Source organism: Dipteris shenzhenensis, chromosome 17 (assembly GCF_047967505.1).
Source record: "Dipteris shenzhenensis isolate YYH24624 ecotype China chromosome 17, Dip_SZ_1.0, whole genome shotgun sequence".
In the NCBI taxonomy this organism is placed as follows: domain Eukaryota; kingdom Viridiplantae; phylum Streptophyta; class Polypodiopsida; order Gleicheniales; family Dipteridaceae; genus Dipteris; species Dipteris shenzhenensis.
In genome coordinates, this window is record NC_141612.1 from 1,737,596 (window position 1) to 1,754,049 (window position 16,454).

The 16,454-nt window shown below is 47.3% G+C and overlaps 1 protein-coding gene across 1 annotated transcript in view; it reads right to left on the bottom strand.

Annotated features, from left to right (window-relative positions):
* The window catches only part of LOC147891511 (uncharacterized), a 170,527-nt gene that overhangs the window by 9,493 nt on the left and 144,580 nt on the right, over positions 1–16,454 (bottom strand). The gene's annotated exons all lie outside the window — the stretch shown is intronic.

Below are 16,454 nucleotides of genomic sequence, written 5' to 3' on the forward strand. Positions count from 1 at the left end.
ACGGCTCAAAGAAGAAGGAAGATCCTCTCCAAACTCTGAAGAAGATATCCCTCCTGGCAGAAGCTACTCTGAAGGATCCCTGGATGCTCGACCAGATGGCCATCATAGTATGTATAGTATCAGTCCATATACTGGCCATAGACTGGCCATAGACTAGAAGGGATGAACCTGTGAACCCTCCATCACCTCCATACATCTAGCCCTCCATGTATAATCCTAGCTAGAATCTCCCATGATGTGTCTACCGAGGCATGAGCAGCTCTGAAAGGAGTGAAAAGAACATCCTGAAGGGAACATGAGTCCACAAAGTGTTGTCGTATAATGAAGGCTGAATCTGAGTCATGTCCCTAGAAAAACACCTAAGGGCCAGTGAGAGATAACCATGCCATTGATCCCCAGGTCATGAAGAAGGGTGCTCTATGAAAAATACAAAGAATCCTAGCAACACCCTTCCAAATCGTTCTCGCCTATCTGCACTCCCAAAGGCAATGCTGAACTGACTCAACTACTGCGTGGCATCGAGGACAAGTAGGGTCAGCAGCCTTGAACCTGGATCTCCTCCAAAAATTCCTCTATATCTCTACAGGAATCCGAAAAGAATCCCAATGTGGAGCTCTGGAAGGCCGCCAACCTTTACTGCTAAGTTGAAGTCTCCTAACATTTATGACTATGTAACAAAAGAAGGGGATGCTCTTCTCTCAGTTCCCTTCATCAACCCATTCCCATTCCCCAGGATCCCATTGCATCAAGATACCACTGTGAATCCGTGCCCCACTCCATGTAACTTGCAATCCTAATAGGCTAGAAGGCAACCTCCAAAAGAATATCACCTGAAGATCTGAGAAGTTTGCCTCCCGACTGAACATCAAAGACCAGGGTCTCCTCAAGTGCATCCCGCAAGGCTATGACCCGTAAAGGAATACCCATCCTCCTGAAAGCTCCCAACTAAGTGGACTTTGTGATCGGCATATCATCTGTATCTATCCACTCTGCTGGTATGGCTGCCTCTAATTGCTGCATCCTGATTGCACTCCCTCTGAGATGGCTAACAGAAGTCAGTCTCTAATCCTTTGGAAGCTGCCTAAACGCTTTCCAGACACCTACTATAGAAGCAGGTCCCCTCTCCCATCTAGACCATTGCATATAATGTGACGCTCCTAGTGATCTGCCATGCTCATCCAGTATCGAGTCATTCCACATGATTGGCTGCCTGTCTATCTCTTCTCAAGAGGAGGGTGAAACTCTCCGAAGAGTGTTTCGGCCAGTATTTGGGCAGATACGGTATAGGTGGCCATTTGGGGGAGCACGTAGGGGTCTTCATGGATAGCCTCTACCGAAAGGACATATTTATTCAGGGAGGAAATCAGGTCCCCGTTCTTCTCATCTCCCACTGGGTTGAGGTGGCACTTTCGGCCTCAAGCTTGGATTTTCTCTAGCTCGTTTACAACAGTTTGATTCTGTCCTATTAGGGATTTTATTTTCTCATGCCTCATATGATGTACTTTTCTCTGGAGCTTTGCTATGTGAGTATGAGAGTGTGTGAATGAGTGTGAGGGAATGTGTGAAAGAAATAAAGAAAGAAATTCTATTTAAGTCCACGGGAGACTAACACAACAATGGGACAGCAAAAAAACCATCTTGTACATCTACTTAGGGAGGGCACATGGCAGCTCCCAAGGAGTCCAAAAAAGCAGCTCTAGTTATTTAAAGTCCCTACATAATAGTCTGAACAAAAAAATATAATCAGCCATACATCAGTTTAGGATTGAGATTCTTTTGATTTGGATTTAAACTCTTTAATGATTGCTATGCCTTCATGGTATACTGCCCATTTTCCATCCTTCCTAGCAGCCTTGACCTTCTACCTGAGTGTGAATGAGTGTGAGGAGAAGAAGGCTGAGGAGAAAAGAAGTGTGAGTGTGAGTGAGGTGCAAAAGTGTGCGGTGAGTGAGTCTGGGTGGGGGGTTACGACAAAGGAAGCAGAGACAATGGAGAAGCAGTAGGGCAGAAATGAAAGAGCAGAGGCAAACAGCAGCAAAAGAAACAAAGGTGAACAGAAGAAAGCATGGCAGACGATAAGGCAAAAAGAAAACAGAGAGAGCAGAGAAGCAGGCAGAACCAGAAAAGAGGAGAGGTGAACAGCAGTGGGAGAAACAGAGGTGAAGGAACATGGTGGAAAGAGGGAGAGAGAGGGTAGGCTAGGGAGAGAGGAAGTGATACTCAAAAGGAGACATAATGAAATGGAAATGAAATGACTACATCAATGAACAAAAATGAGAGTACTCACATGTAGACCAAAGAGCTTGTAGCTTGATACTTGATTGATTTGATACTAGACAAGTACAGCTCTTATATAAGAGCATACACACACATATGAACACCTATGCATATGGGATAACTCCCAATATGACACGTGGCATCCATAGGACACAGTAGACTAGAACTCAGACTAGAACTCACACTAGAACACACTAGAACACAAATTTTTGACTCACTTTGGCTTCATATTCCAACACCCCTCCATGAAGGCAAGGTGAGAGACTATTGGAATGGAACCAAGAACAGAACATGACAATGACGGTCATCAAAACTGTGCATGCCGGTCTAGAACTAGACATGGCTCCCACACAATCTCAGAGGCTAGTGAGCATAACATAGAAAGCTCATCTAGCATGAAAGCTCATCTAGCATGGCTCAGAGGCTCATCATGCATGGATGCATGATCAACTCAGAGGCCTAGGAGACCAATGCACCAACATCCTGGAACTCATATGCCAGGCCTGATAACTAGACCCTATCAATGCCAATACATGGCTCCCACAGTACAGTCCCCTCTTGACTCCAGGGACTAACTAGAACACACTGAGATCCGAGAAATGATATTTGACTGTTCGGGACAGTCAAACACCGCAATATCATTTTGATAACATTTTCTCCTTTTGGGAAGCTTCAGAATGGGCCATGCAGAGTGGCTAGAATTTAGCCATTCTACTCTTGGATTTTGAGAAAGCTTATGGTAGAGTAGATTGGGGTTTCTTGGAGGGCACCCTTCTACGTTTTGGCTTTACAGATGCTTGGATCAGAGGTGTTTCCTCTTTGTACAGATCAGCCCACAGCCAAGTACTTATCGGTGCGGTAAGGGGTGAAAGATTTCAGATTTCGAGATCAGTCCGTCAGGGATGCCCCCTTGCTGGGATGCCCCCTTGCACCTTTTCTCTTTTTGTTCGTGGCTTAAGCTATGAGTATCTATGTTAGATCTCAAGCTGACATCTTTGGGCTACGACTTCCCATCAGAAGGGAAGAGGAGCTACTTGACAGTGAGTTGGCAGATGACACAACAGTTTACTTGGATGCCACACCACAGACGCTCACCTCTTTCAGGACAGCATTGGATTTATTTTTCTTGGCGGCGGGGAGCAAATAAATTGGCATAAATCCAATGGCTTTTGGATCAGTGATGAGGACAATCCAGTTTGGGGGCTTGACATAGGATTCACTTGGGTTCAGAGGGGTGTACCAGTCAGGTATTTGGGTTGCCAGGTTGGTTTGGATATTTCTTCCATGTAGCAGTTTGCTTCCGTGTTGGAGAGCATAAGGAGGAAGCTTTTTTTTTGGAGCTCAGCCAAGCTGGATCTTGCCTCTAGAATTGTGGTGGTCAACCAGGTCCTCTTGGCCACGGCCTAGTTTGTTTGTTCATGCTGGTGCCGTTCTAGGGATTGCATCACTCAGCTTAGGAGACTGATCATAAATTTTCTTTGGAGTGGGCTTGATGGCACAACAGATGCGTTAGCTACGGTGGCTTGGAAGACCCTCATCCTCCCTACACAGGAAGGGGGTCTTGATATTATTGATCCAGATTTACAGTGCAGAGCTTTACTCTGCAAGATGGTGGTGCGGGGACTTATGCCAGGGCAAGAGCCGTGGAAGGCATTTTTTATTAGCAGCATACAGATGTGCACACCTTCTTCATGAGGAGACTGGATGGGCAGCATTAGTGGACTTTCACCGCAGCACACGTCAGATCACCTTCATCCCCTCTCATGGTTGCCATACTGAAAGCATGGGCTAGTTTAAGGAGCACTCTTCAGAGGATTCCCCCTTCCTCTCGTGAAGAGATTGATAGGCAACCGATCATGTGGAATGACAGTATATTGGATGATCTTGGTAGACCACTTGGTGCTTCACTCTACATGCAGTGGTCCAGGTGGGAGAGGGGACCCGCCTCATCATTGGGGTCATGGAAAGCTTTCCACAGGCTTCCAGAGGAGACCAAATCTCAGTTGTGACAGGACATCTCAGAGGGAGCGCAAGAGGATCTTGCAGATTGAGGCAGCCCTTCCAGATGATTGGGTAGACATAGATGATATGCCTCTCACTTGCTCCACTTGGGCAGGTGCTTTTACGAGAGGCAGTGTTAGTCCAGTGGCTGTTTTTTGACCTTTTGAGGTCCGATTTTGACGTTTTTCAAAATTTATGAGGTGCCCTCCCCCCCCCGCCTGCTGCGCTTGCCTTCCCCGCCCCCTCCTTTACCCCCGCTTGCTCCCCTCTCCCCCCCCGCCTGCTGCCCCTACCTTCCCCGGCCCTCTCCTCCCCCCCCGCCCCCTCCCTCCCCCTCCCGTGCCCCCTCCTTTACCCTCGCCCGCTCCCCTCTCCCCCCCACCTGTTGCCCCTGCCCTCCCCGCCCCCCTCCTCCCCCCGCCCCCTCCTTCACCCCACCCTTCCTAACCAGTCCCTCCCTTCCTCTCCCCTGCCCACCCTCCCCCTCCCCGCTAGCCCCCCTCCCTCCCTTCCTAACCTGCCCCCTCCTTTCTTTTCCTCTCCCCCGCCCTCCCTCTCCCTCCCCGCCCCCTCTCTTCCTAACCCACCAGCTCCCCTCCACCTCCCCCCGCAGCCTACCTCTTTCTCTCCCCCCCCGACTCCTTTCCTCCTTTTCCTCTCTCCTTTCCTCTCCTGTTCTCCTTCTTGCACCCGTCTTCTAGGGCGTCTTGGGCAGCATTTTCACGGACGGAGCTTTTTCAATGTTTGAATCGGCCCTTTTACTTCGATTGGCGAATGGATCCCCACTCAGCCAATCTTCGTCCACCTCCACCGGCCACGAGAACCGTCATTTTCTCAGAAGACGAGTTGCAGCAACTCAAGAAAGATGTGGAACTAGAAGGCTCCACATCACTTTTCGCCGGTATCTTTGGGTCACACCTTCCAGATCACAGGCCAGAGACAGGATGGTGGCGGCATTACCAAGAGATCTCGCCCCACACCTCAGGGATATGTGACTTTTGGGACATGGATTTTTCCAAGTGGTTTTCGACTCCCACGAGTCCACAACCCTTGTTCTCAAAGCTAATCCTTTGGCTTTGGGTTCGAGGAGGATTTTTCTTTTGCCCTACACCTTGGGCTTCGATCTGATCGAGGAGGACAGTCAGGTCACATCACTTTCATTAGATTTCTTGGTCTACCATTGACTTCTTGCTACTATCGGAGCCACATTCGGAGTGGCCATGGAGATCCCCCCATTCCTGGCATGCCTTCTTCCTCGGTAGAGGTAGTCAGAGCGGACGGGGTGCCTCGAGTCAGGGTCATTGTCTTTGACCCTAACATCTCAGATGACCACATCATGCTTCAGCGCCCAGATGGCTCTCTCTATCGACAGAGAGTCGAGATTGCAAGTAGACAGGACCAATGCAGGATTTGCAGGACCCTTGGGCACTTTGCTAGAGATTGCCCAAGGAAGAGGAAAAGACCCAAGAGGTCTTCTGATGCGGCTCCTTCATTTACTGCCCCAACTGCACCTCCCTAGCGCCCTATACAACGCACTCCAGGACCACCAGGAGCAGCAGGGCGCCCTGCTTCGCGCACCCCAGGACCACTAGGGGTACCAGGGTGCCCAAAGCCCGCAGCACACCCAGTCCCACGATGGAGAGCGATCAGAGCAGCTCCCTTACCTCAGGAGGAGACCTTTGATCCAGTTCAGATAGACGCCATCCAAACTTCAGAGATAGATGTTGCTGCAGCCCCATACACTACAGTTCCACATCAGGAGGGGCATTTAGATGCACCAGTACCAGCCCCAGTCACTTTGGTTTCTGATTATGAGGGGGCTAACAATACTTCTTCCCCATAGACTGTTCCTGCCACAGTCAGGATGATTGAGGGAATGCATGCACAGATGAGGACTCCAAATTCCTCTTCAGCCCTACCATAGGCCTCCTTAGCCCCCAGCTCTAGTTCTACTGATAGAGGCCTGGCAGGTCCTTCTCCTCCTTCCACGATTGCAGGTCTTCTTCGCACTCCTCGGCCAGACTTGCTTCTCAGGAACTCTTTTTCGGCATTGGCAAACTCGGCGACTTCATGGATGAGGAGGAGTTTGTGCCCTCCACCTTAGGGGTCCCGATCATTGGGATTTCTTTTGATAGGGCCTCCCCCTCAGCATGTGTGGGGATCCTTTCACCTGTTGAGTTTCCTGCCCTCGGCAAGAGTGTTTCAGCCCAGGGGAAGCTAGTCTCCTCTACTAGGTCGGGTAAGACTTTCCACCCAGCATCCTCCTGTCGATGAGGATAGTCAGCTAGAACATACAGGGCCTAGGCGGAGTTCCACACCGTTGCCGTAGGCAGCTCATCCGGAATCAGCTTCATCCAGGTGTCAGTGGAGGTGCTATTGATATCCTTCTTATCTAGGAACATAAGTTGGATGCCATTGATTGCTCTAAATCTGGCAAACTTCTTTCAAGACATACCTTCTAGTCGCCTGCTATAGGCACAAGGGGAGGTACTTGAATTTCGATCTCTCCTTCTATTTTACCCTTGGTTGCTGGTCATGGTATTATCTCCCCCTCTAGAGCTCAATGGATCATTATTTTGATTGGAGGGCGTAAGATTGGTCTTCTCAATCTATATGCCCCCAACAACAGAGGGGAGCGAGTCTCCTTTTGGAAGGAGTTACTATCTTGGACCCTTATTGCAGATTCTTGGATCATTGGTGGCAATTTCAACATGGTTGAGTTGCCATCAGACAAAAAGGGAGGCACACAGGGTGGAATTCATTCTTTGGAGAGGGCAGCTTGGGATGCCTTTCTCTTTCAATACAGTGGCAGGGACACTTGGCTTGATGATGCCTTTCATGTTATGCCACAGTCACTCCTGTACTCTTGGTCGAACAGAAGAGTACACATGCCCATCCATGCACGTATTGACAGATTTTATGTAGACGATTGGGCACTTGACAGAGGCGGATCTGTATGCATTTCTACTAGGGTTACCACTTCGGATCATTTTCCAGTGGTGTTGCACATTCTTGAGCCTCATTGGAGAGGACGCTCTGCTAGTGTCAGGATTCCAGATGCCTTCTATGTAGAGGAGAAACTCACCGAGGATATTTTATAGATTTGAGTTTCTCACATACAGGGTGGAGTTGTCCACCCATCTGAGGTAGTTGCAGCCTTATCCGTAATTAGTGACTATTATCATATAGTCGTTGATTCCAGGAGACGTAAGATTGGTATACGCCAACAATTAGCATCCCTTCAGAGGGAAGAGCAGAAGAGGCCCACAGATGCTTGGATTCAGGAGCGCCTTGCTACAGCAAGGGCTCATATACAGATATTGTGGGATCAGAGAAGTTGGATCAGAGAGCAGAGTATGCCTTTCATGCACGGGAATCCTTTTGGATTCAGATGGGTGGTAGGGTCAACAAACACTTTTTCTCTACTCATGGACCCAGACATAGTAGAGATAATGTCTCGCAGCTTCTTGTCTCAGACGGGGTGTTACAATCAGATCCTGATGCCATCATGCGTGTAGCTTCATATTTTTTTGCATCCCTTTTTACTGCAGATCCGGGCACATTGGCCATAGATGATGCCAGAGAGGTTATTTGGCAGTGTATCCCTGTATTGGTGAAGGATGAGATGTATGTTTCTCTTGATGCACCTTTCACCAATGCAAAATTCAAGACTGCATTACTTGCCCTTCACAAGGGCAACTGCCCAGGTTTGGATGGACTTACCCCTTCTTTTTTTATTACTTTTTGGGAGCAGATTGGTGATCACATTACATCAGCCCTGCAAGGCGTGTGGGACTTTGGTGAGATGCTTGACTCACTTACATATGGTCTCATTCATCTCATCCCAAAGGCGGGTAATAGGAATCTAGTGTCACAATGGAGACCCATCACTCTATTGGGCACTTTTTACAAGATTCTGGCGAAAGCCATCAGTATGCGGCTTTAGGTTTTTCTTCCAAATTTGATTCATGACACATAGACAGGGTTTGTGCATGGCAGAAGTATTTTTGATAATATTTTCTCATTTCGGGAGGCCTCAGAATGGGCCATGTAGAGCCGCCAGAGGATGGCCACTCTACTGTTGGACTTTGAGAAAGCTTACGATAGAGTAGACTAGGATTTTTTAGAGGATACTCTTTCTTGCTTTGGTTTTTCATATGCAAGGATTAGAGGAGTATCCTCTCTCTACAGATCAGCCCATAGCCAAGTGCTTATTGGGGAGGTAAGAGGGGACAGATTTAAGATCGGTAGATCAGTCCGCCAGGGATGTCCTCTTGCCCCTTTTCTTTTTCTGTTTGTGGCGGAAGCTATGAGTATCTACCTTAGATCTCAAGCTGATATTTATGGGCTGAGGCTTCCTCTTCGCTGGGAAGAAGAGCTCCTGGATAGTGAGTTGGCGGATGACACGGCTGTTTTTTTGGATGCCTCCCCCAGGACACTCACTTCCTTCCGGACAGCCTTGGATTTATTTTGCACGGCGGCAGGTGCACACATTAATTGCATAAATCCTATGGTTTTTGGATTTGCAACGATGACACCCCGGATTGGGGTAATGATATTGGTTTCACTTGGGTACAGAGGGGTGTCTCTGTCAGATATTTGGGCTGCCAGGTTGGGGTGGGCATCTCTCCTTCACAACAGTTTGCTCCGGTGTCGGAGAGCATCAGAAGAAAGCTCCTTTTCTGGAGCTCAACCAAACTTGACTTGGCATCCAGAGTGGTGGTGGTTAACCAGGTTCTTCTAGCCACAGCATGGTTTGTATGCTCTTGTTGGTGCCACTCTAGGGATTGTATCACTCAGCTCAAGAGGCCCTTACGGAATTTTTTATGGAGTGGTCTGGATGGCAGAACTGATGTTACAGCCAGGGTGGCTTGGGAGACCTTGATTCTTCCTATAAGAGAAGGGGGTTTGAATTCATTGACCCGGATCTACAGTGCAGAGCTTTACTCTACAAGGTGGTTGTGAGAGGACTTATGCCAGGACAAGAGCCTTGGAAGGGCTTTTTTATCAGATGCATACAGTCTCGCACACCCACTTCAGGAGATGATTGGATACACAGTATCAGATGGGTTTTCACCACAGCCCACCTCAGATCTCCTTCTTCCCCTCTTATGGTTGCTATAGTGAAAGCATGGGCCAGCTTCAGGAGTACTCTTCACAGGATTCCCCTGTCCACCCATGAAGAGATTGAAAGGCAGCCTAGCATGTGGAACGACAGTATTTTGGATGAGCATGGCACACCCCTTGGAGCTTCTCTTTACATGCAGTGGCCAAGATGAGAGAGGGGCCCTACATCTACTCTAGGAGCATGGAAAGCCTTCAGGAGGCTTCCTGCAGACTATCAGGCCCAGGTGGTACATAATCTCAGAGGGAGTGCAGGGAGAATTCAACAGATTGATGCATCCTTGCCCTTGGATTGGGTGGACACAGATGGCATGCCTATTACTTGTTCCACCTGGATGGGGACATTTTCCAGATCGGGCACTCCTTTGCAGGTGATTGCTTTACGGAACACACATGAGGATGCCCTAGTCTTTGATGTTTCTTCGGGGGGTAGGCTGTCCAAGTCCACAGATGATACATTGTTGGAGGTACCGTTTCAGCCAAGTCAGGGTAGTGGGCTTCATGGAGCATGGCTCTCTTTCACAGTGGTACTTGGATCCTCACCCGCTACTCATTGCCTAGGGCTCATGGAGGCTGTGGCTCTATGGAGGTGTCCCAATTAAGTTTTTGCAGTGGGACCTTGGGGAATGGGAGTGGATAGATGAAGGGCACCGAGAGAAAGGCATCCCCTTCTTTCGTTACACGGTCAGTAATGCCAGGAAATTCCAGCTCAGTTGTAGGGGTTGGAGGCCCACCAGAGCTCCTCATTCGGAGAATTATTAGATTTCTGCAAACTTGCAAAAAAAAATTTGGCAGAGGCTCTGGAAATCCCACCGGAATAGAAAAATCACTCTCTTCTTTTGGCTTTCTATTCATGGTGGGATAGCAGTGAATCATTGGAGATCCAGGTTTGGGGCTGACCCTACTTGCCCTCGTTGCCTTTTTGCTTCGGAGACAGTACAGCACTGCCTTTGGGATTGCAGACAGGCGAGAATCATATGGAAGGGGATTGCAAGACTTTTCAGCACTTATGTTTGCCTCCCCTTCTATATGACCTTGGGATCAGTGGCTTGGCTCACTCTTTTAGGGCCCCAGGTTTTCTGAGAGAGACATGACTCGTCTTGGGCTCTACACATCCGACGACACCGTGTAGAGTCGTGCTCTTTAGAGGATGTTCCGGCCACTCTCTTCAGGGCTGCTCATTCCTCGGTTGACTCTCCATGGGAGGTTTTAGCTAGCATTGCACCATGGCACATTTGGAGAGCCACATGCACTGAGGCTATAAAGGGTTCTCAAGTTCACCCTTCTCAGATCTTGGCCAGTACTTGATACGGTACACACTCTGATGGCCATATGGGCGGCCATGCAGGGATCCTCTCGAGCAGCCTCCTCGAGGAGAGTTACTTTTCTCAGGGATTGGAGAGACTCTCCCTTCCTTGCTGAGACTTCTATAGGGTTGAGTTGGCATTTTCAGCCTCAGCCTTGGTTTCTTTCTACCTCATTCTTCTGAGGTGTTTTTATTACATGCTTAGCATGATGTATTTCCGCTCAGAGCTTGCTCTAGCGAGTTTCTTTCTTACTTAATAGAAGTCTCTTTTTTGCGCACAAAAAAAAAACAAGCCTATCCTGCACCATTTCCGGCGAATTCTTTTTTCTAATTTTTTGTCCATATAGATCTGTCCGTACAATTGCACGAGAGTGCCGGGAGTCCGTACGACTTGTCAAAAGGTGATTTTGAGTCTGTACGACTTGTTACAAGGTGATTCGAGTAGTTTTCGGCTCTTTTTGGGGGTTTTTGCTCAGATCTGGACCCTTTTCAGCTACAACCTCTCTTGGGTGTGTTCCAGTAGCTCCAGGCATCTCCATACTTCTCGAGGCTCTTCTCTACACGTGTATTGTATTCAGAAGTGCTCCCAACAGCTTCATTCAGCTCCAAACAGCTCACTTCAGCTCCTTTGTCATCTCCAGCTTGCCCACACAATCAATGGACTGTTTTGCAGGTGGTTTGGGCCAAGTTGCACTTTCAGTAAGTGTTTTGAGCTGTCTATTTTGCTTCGGGACTGTTTTTGCAGCCCATACTCTTGCACTCTCAGGTGCATTTGCAAATACTTTGCATTGTTGGGTGTATTTGCAGTCACTCTACAGTTGTGGATGCCTTTGAGCTCCGTTGGATGCATTTGAGCACTCGTGGGTGCGTTATTTCAGATTTAGGTTGTGCATTTTCAGTTTGGGATTGCACTTCACATTGCAGTAGAGTACAGTGATTGGTTGATGCCATTTTTGCAGTGATTGCATTGTGCAGTCAGTGGCATTTCAGAGCAGCCAATCGTACTTTGCATTTGTAGCCAAGTATTAGTTTGGGATTTGTAGGCACATTTGCATCCAGTTGCACTTTTGGGACTTGCAGTTCTTTTAGCAGGTACATTTGCAGCTTGTGGGTATCCCATTTTGCATCATGTCGACTCTTTCAGACAGTTTTGGCAATTTGTCCGAGGGTGACAAGTTGGATGGACCAAACTATGCCTTGTGGTCATTCATGCTTAAGAACATCTTGGTTGGTAAGGGCTTGTGGGATATTGTTAGTGGGGATGATGTGAGGCCAGCAGGCTCATCTACATCCAGCACAGCTTCTTTGAGTCAGCAGACAACAGACTGCTACAGTCCCTCTTGCTAGTCCCATAGCATCGACGGAGGAGCAGAAGAAGTTTGACTGCCGCAGTGCCCAAGCAATGTTTTTGATTGCCACAAATGTGAAGAGGCACATTATGAGGACAATCAAGTCGTGCAAGGATGCAAAGGCAGCATGGGAAAGATTGGCAAGCATGTATCGTGTTAAGAATGAGGAAGGGCCATTGCCTTGACAAATCAGCTCAAGAATCTCGAGATGCAGGAAGGCTAGGCCATCACTGATCATATTTTCAGGATCACTAATTTACGTGATCAGCTCGCAAGTATTGATGAGGAAATAGAAGACAAGAAGCTCGTCTCTATTACTCTCAATAGCTTAGCGCCCTCATATGGCACATTTGTCACTTCATTAACCATTGTTCTCAGGGCAGCCCCACTCTTGTTCGATGAGTTAGTTAGGCTTTTGTTGCAGGAAGAGGAGAGATGCTCAAATTTTGCCAAAGCCTCTCGTCAAGGTGAGCAATCGCTTGCCATGGGTGGAAAGGGCAAATTTCAGAAAAAGTTTGAGCCAAAACACAGCCATACAACTCAGGCCAAGGAGGAGAATGCAAGCAGTTCAAGCAAAAGTTCAAGCAAAAATCAGAAAAAGGGCGAATGCAATTATTGCAAGAAGCCATGGCATTACATCGCAGAGTGTCAGAAAAGGATTTCCAATGAAAAGAAGAGGCAAAGGGACAGCTCTAGCAGTAATTTTGTTGCCCCCATTGAAACTCGTGCTTCAAATGAAGCTCATCTTGTCCAAGGTGATAGAGATTTTGTGTTTGCTGCATAGATGCCATGGTGGATTTGAATGCTGAAAATCAATCAGGGGATGCTTCCCTTGTTGAAAGTGATACATGGTATATCGATAGTGGTGCTACTAAGCACATGACTCCTCGCCAGGAGTGGTTTGAGAGCATCACACCTGTTCATGGCAGACAGGTTACATGTGCCAATGATGCTTCTCAAGACATCATCGGAGTTGGGCACATTCCTATTCATCTTGATAATGGGAAGGTTAAGTATATCCAAGATGTTTGGTATGTTCTAGATTTGAGGCAAAATCTGAATTCAGTTTCAAACATTGCCCATGATCAACATATGTTGGTCGAATTTCAGGATAACCAATGAAGGATCAAGGATCCAAAGAAAGGGTATGAGGTTGTAGCAACATGCACATATGACAGAAGCTTATACAAGCTTGCTCAGCCTTATGATCAGAAGGTATTGGCTGTAGCAAACACTTCCTAGGCTGATTTATGGCACGCCAGGTTTGGACATGTCCATCACAGGGCATTGTCCTACTTGTACAACAATAATATGACTCAGGGAATGCCAAAGTTGCAGCAACCAGCAAATGAAGTGTGTGAGGGGTGTGCACTTGGCAAATTGCATCGCTTGCCATTCAGTAAACAAGGCAAGAATTGGGTCAAGGCAACCAGAGTGTTGCAGATAGTGCATAGTGATGTATGTGGCCCCATGACTATTCCCACACACAGAGGAGCAAGGTACTTTGTGACCTTTATAGATGACTTCTCAAGGTTCACATGGCTTTTTCTCATGAAGGAAAAATCTGAGGTGTTCAATTGGTTTCAAGGGGGAGAGTACATGTCACATGCATTCCAGGGATTTTTGAAGCAACATGGGATTAAACATAAGTTGACATGCCCTTACACACCACAACAAAATCCACTCCCTAAGAGGAAGAATCGTACTCTCATGGAGATGACAAGATGCATGCTAAAATTCAAGAGAGTCTCAGAGTCTTTTTGGGAAGAAGCAGTTGTGACAGCCACTTATATTCAAAACAGATGCCCTTCCAAAGCTTTGGTTAATGTGACTCCATTTGAGGCTTTGTATGGCTTTAAGCCAAAGGTTAGTCATTTGAGAGTTTTTGGCTCAGTGGCATATGCTTTGGTTCCAGATGCACATCGGACAAAGCTTGATGACAAGAGTGTCAAATGCATTTTTGTGGGATATAGCATTGAAAGCAGGGGATTCAGGCTTTATAATCCCGCTACCAGGAAGGTAATAATCAGCAGAGATGTTCTCTTTGCTGAGAATGAGTGCATGCAGACCGCTAGTGCAGACTTGCCACCTTACGATGATACCCCTTTGGACATCATCCAATTTAAGGATGATGAGACAGAGTCTCTTGATGCTTCCCCTTCTACTTCTCATAGTTCAGATGGCTTGCCATATGTTGAGGATGGCTCTCCCTCAAATGTTTCAGATTTGTAGCCAATTCATAAGAATAGACCGCCTCATGTTTGGAGGCATTATCAACGTCGTGAGGCCACTAAAGATGTTGATGCAGCTCTGAGTGGTACAAAACAGAAATCTATTCCACGTTGGGCAAGGTTGACCATTCAAGATGCTAAGGATCAGCCTACTTTCAGGAAAACTAGGGCTAGCACTCAGAAAAATCAGAAAAAGGTCAATTTTGCTTTGATGACGTCAGTGATGGAAGCTGAAAATGAGCCTCAGAGCTTCAAGGATGCTCAGCATAATCCGGCATGGCTGAAAGCTATGGAAGCTGAGATTAAATCCATTGAGAAGAATGCCACATGGGACTTGGTTGGTGCACCCATTGGGAAAAATGTGGTTGGCACGAAATGGATTTATAAGGTGAAATACCATTGAGATGGCACAGTTGAGAAATACAAAGCCCGTTTGGTTGCCAAGGGGTATGCACAAGAGGAGGGGATAGATTATGAGGAGATATTTGCTCCAGTGGCCAAGATGACCACCATTTGTTCTGTCATCTCTCTTGCTGTGTTTTATGGTTGGTCAGTGTACCAGATGGATGTCGAGACCGCTTTCCTTAATGGAGATATTAAAGAGGAGGTCTATGTACTTCAGTCATCTTCATGTGGAGGCCCTTGGCCGCGCCTTCCGTGATTAGATGGTTCTTGGTCTCCCCGATGTGGGCACTCACCATGGCGTCTGCCCATCATGCATCCTCGGCAAGCAACATCGAGAACCGTTCCCCAAGCATGCCGATCGGCGAGCTACCACTCCTCTTGCAGTCATCCACCTTGATCTTTGTGGCCCCATGCCGACTCTTTCCTTGGGCGGTGCTGCTTACTTCCTCCTCCTTATTGATGATTTCAGCCGTTTTTCATGGATCTATTTTCTCTCCCACAAGGATCAGGCGTTCAACCGGTGGCACCGCATGGTGGAGAAGGAATCTGGACACTCCATCAAGCTTGGAGAATTCCTTTCCCACGAGTTTGATCACCATCTCGAGGCCCATGGCATTCAATGCAAGCTAGCCAATACAGGTATCCCGAGGTGAAGGGACAAGAGCACAAGGTATGCAAGCTCAGGAGGGCTCTATATGGGTTGAAGCAAGCACCTCGTGCGTGGTATCAAAAGATACATCAGTTTTTGCTGTCCTAGGGCTTTGTAAACACTCATACAGAGCCAAATCTGTATGTTCTGCAGCAAAAATCAGAATTGGTCATTTTGGTACTATATGTGGATGACATCATACTCACTGGCAATGATTTGCAGCAAATTACAGCAGTGCAGTCCGCTTTATGTCACAACTTTGACATGATAGATTTGGGCCTATTGCATTATTGTCTTGGCATTGAGTTTTGGCAGACCCATGATGGGATTTCTATGTCACAGACAAAGTATTCGAAGGGGTTGTTGCAGAAATTTAAGATGGAGAACTGTAAGCCTGTGGCTACTCCATTGGAAAATGGACTCAAGCTGAGTAAGCATGATGCTGCTGAAAAGTTTGATGGCACTTTGTACAGGCAGTTGGTTGGTAGTTTGATATATCTATGCTCCACAAGGCCTAATATTGCCTACGCCACAGGGCTTTTGAGCCAGTTCATGCATTGTTTCACAATCACACATTGGAATGCAGCAAAGACGGTTCTCATATATGTCCATGGCACTCTCTCTCTTGGCTTGCATTATGCTTCAGATTGTGATCTAGTGCTGAGTGATTTCATCGACTCAGATTGGTCAAGGGACATTGACAACAGACGGTCCAATACTGGCTATTGCTTCTCATTGGGTTCAGCCTATATCTCATGGCTCAGTAAGAAGCAAGAGCGAGTCTCTCTTTCCTCCAGTGAAGCAGAGTACAAAGCTGCAAATTCAGCCACTATGGAGTTAATGTGGTAAAGGAAGCTTTTGCATGACTTGCATCATGCACAAGATGGCAAAGCAAACTCTATCTTCTGTGACAGCCAGAGCTGCATTGCCATAGCCAACAATCCTGTCTTTCATGCTCGCATGAAACACATTGAAAATCATTATCATTATGTACGGGATTGTATTTCTGATGGCTTAATTGATCTCATCTATTGTCCATGAGGACAATGTGGCGGATATCTTCACCAAAGCCCTGTCAACAGATCTTTTCTTACGACATTGACATGGCTTGG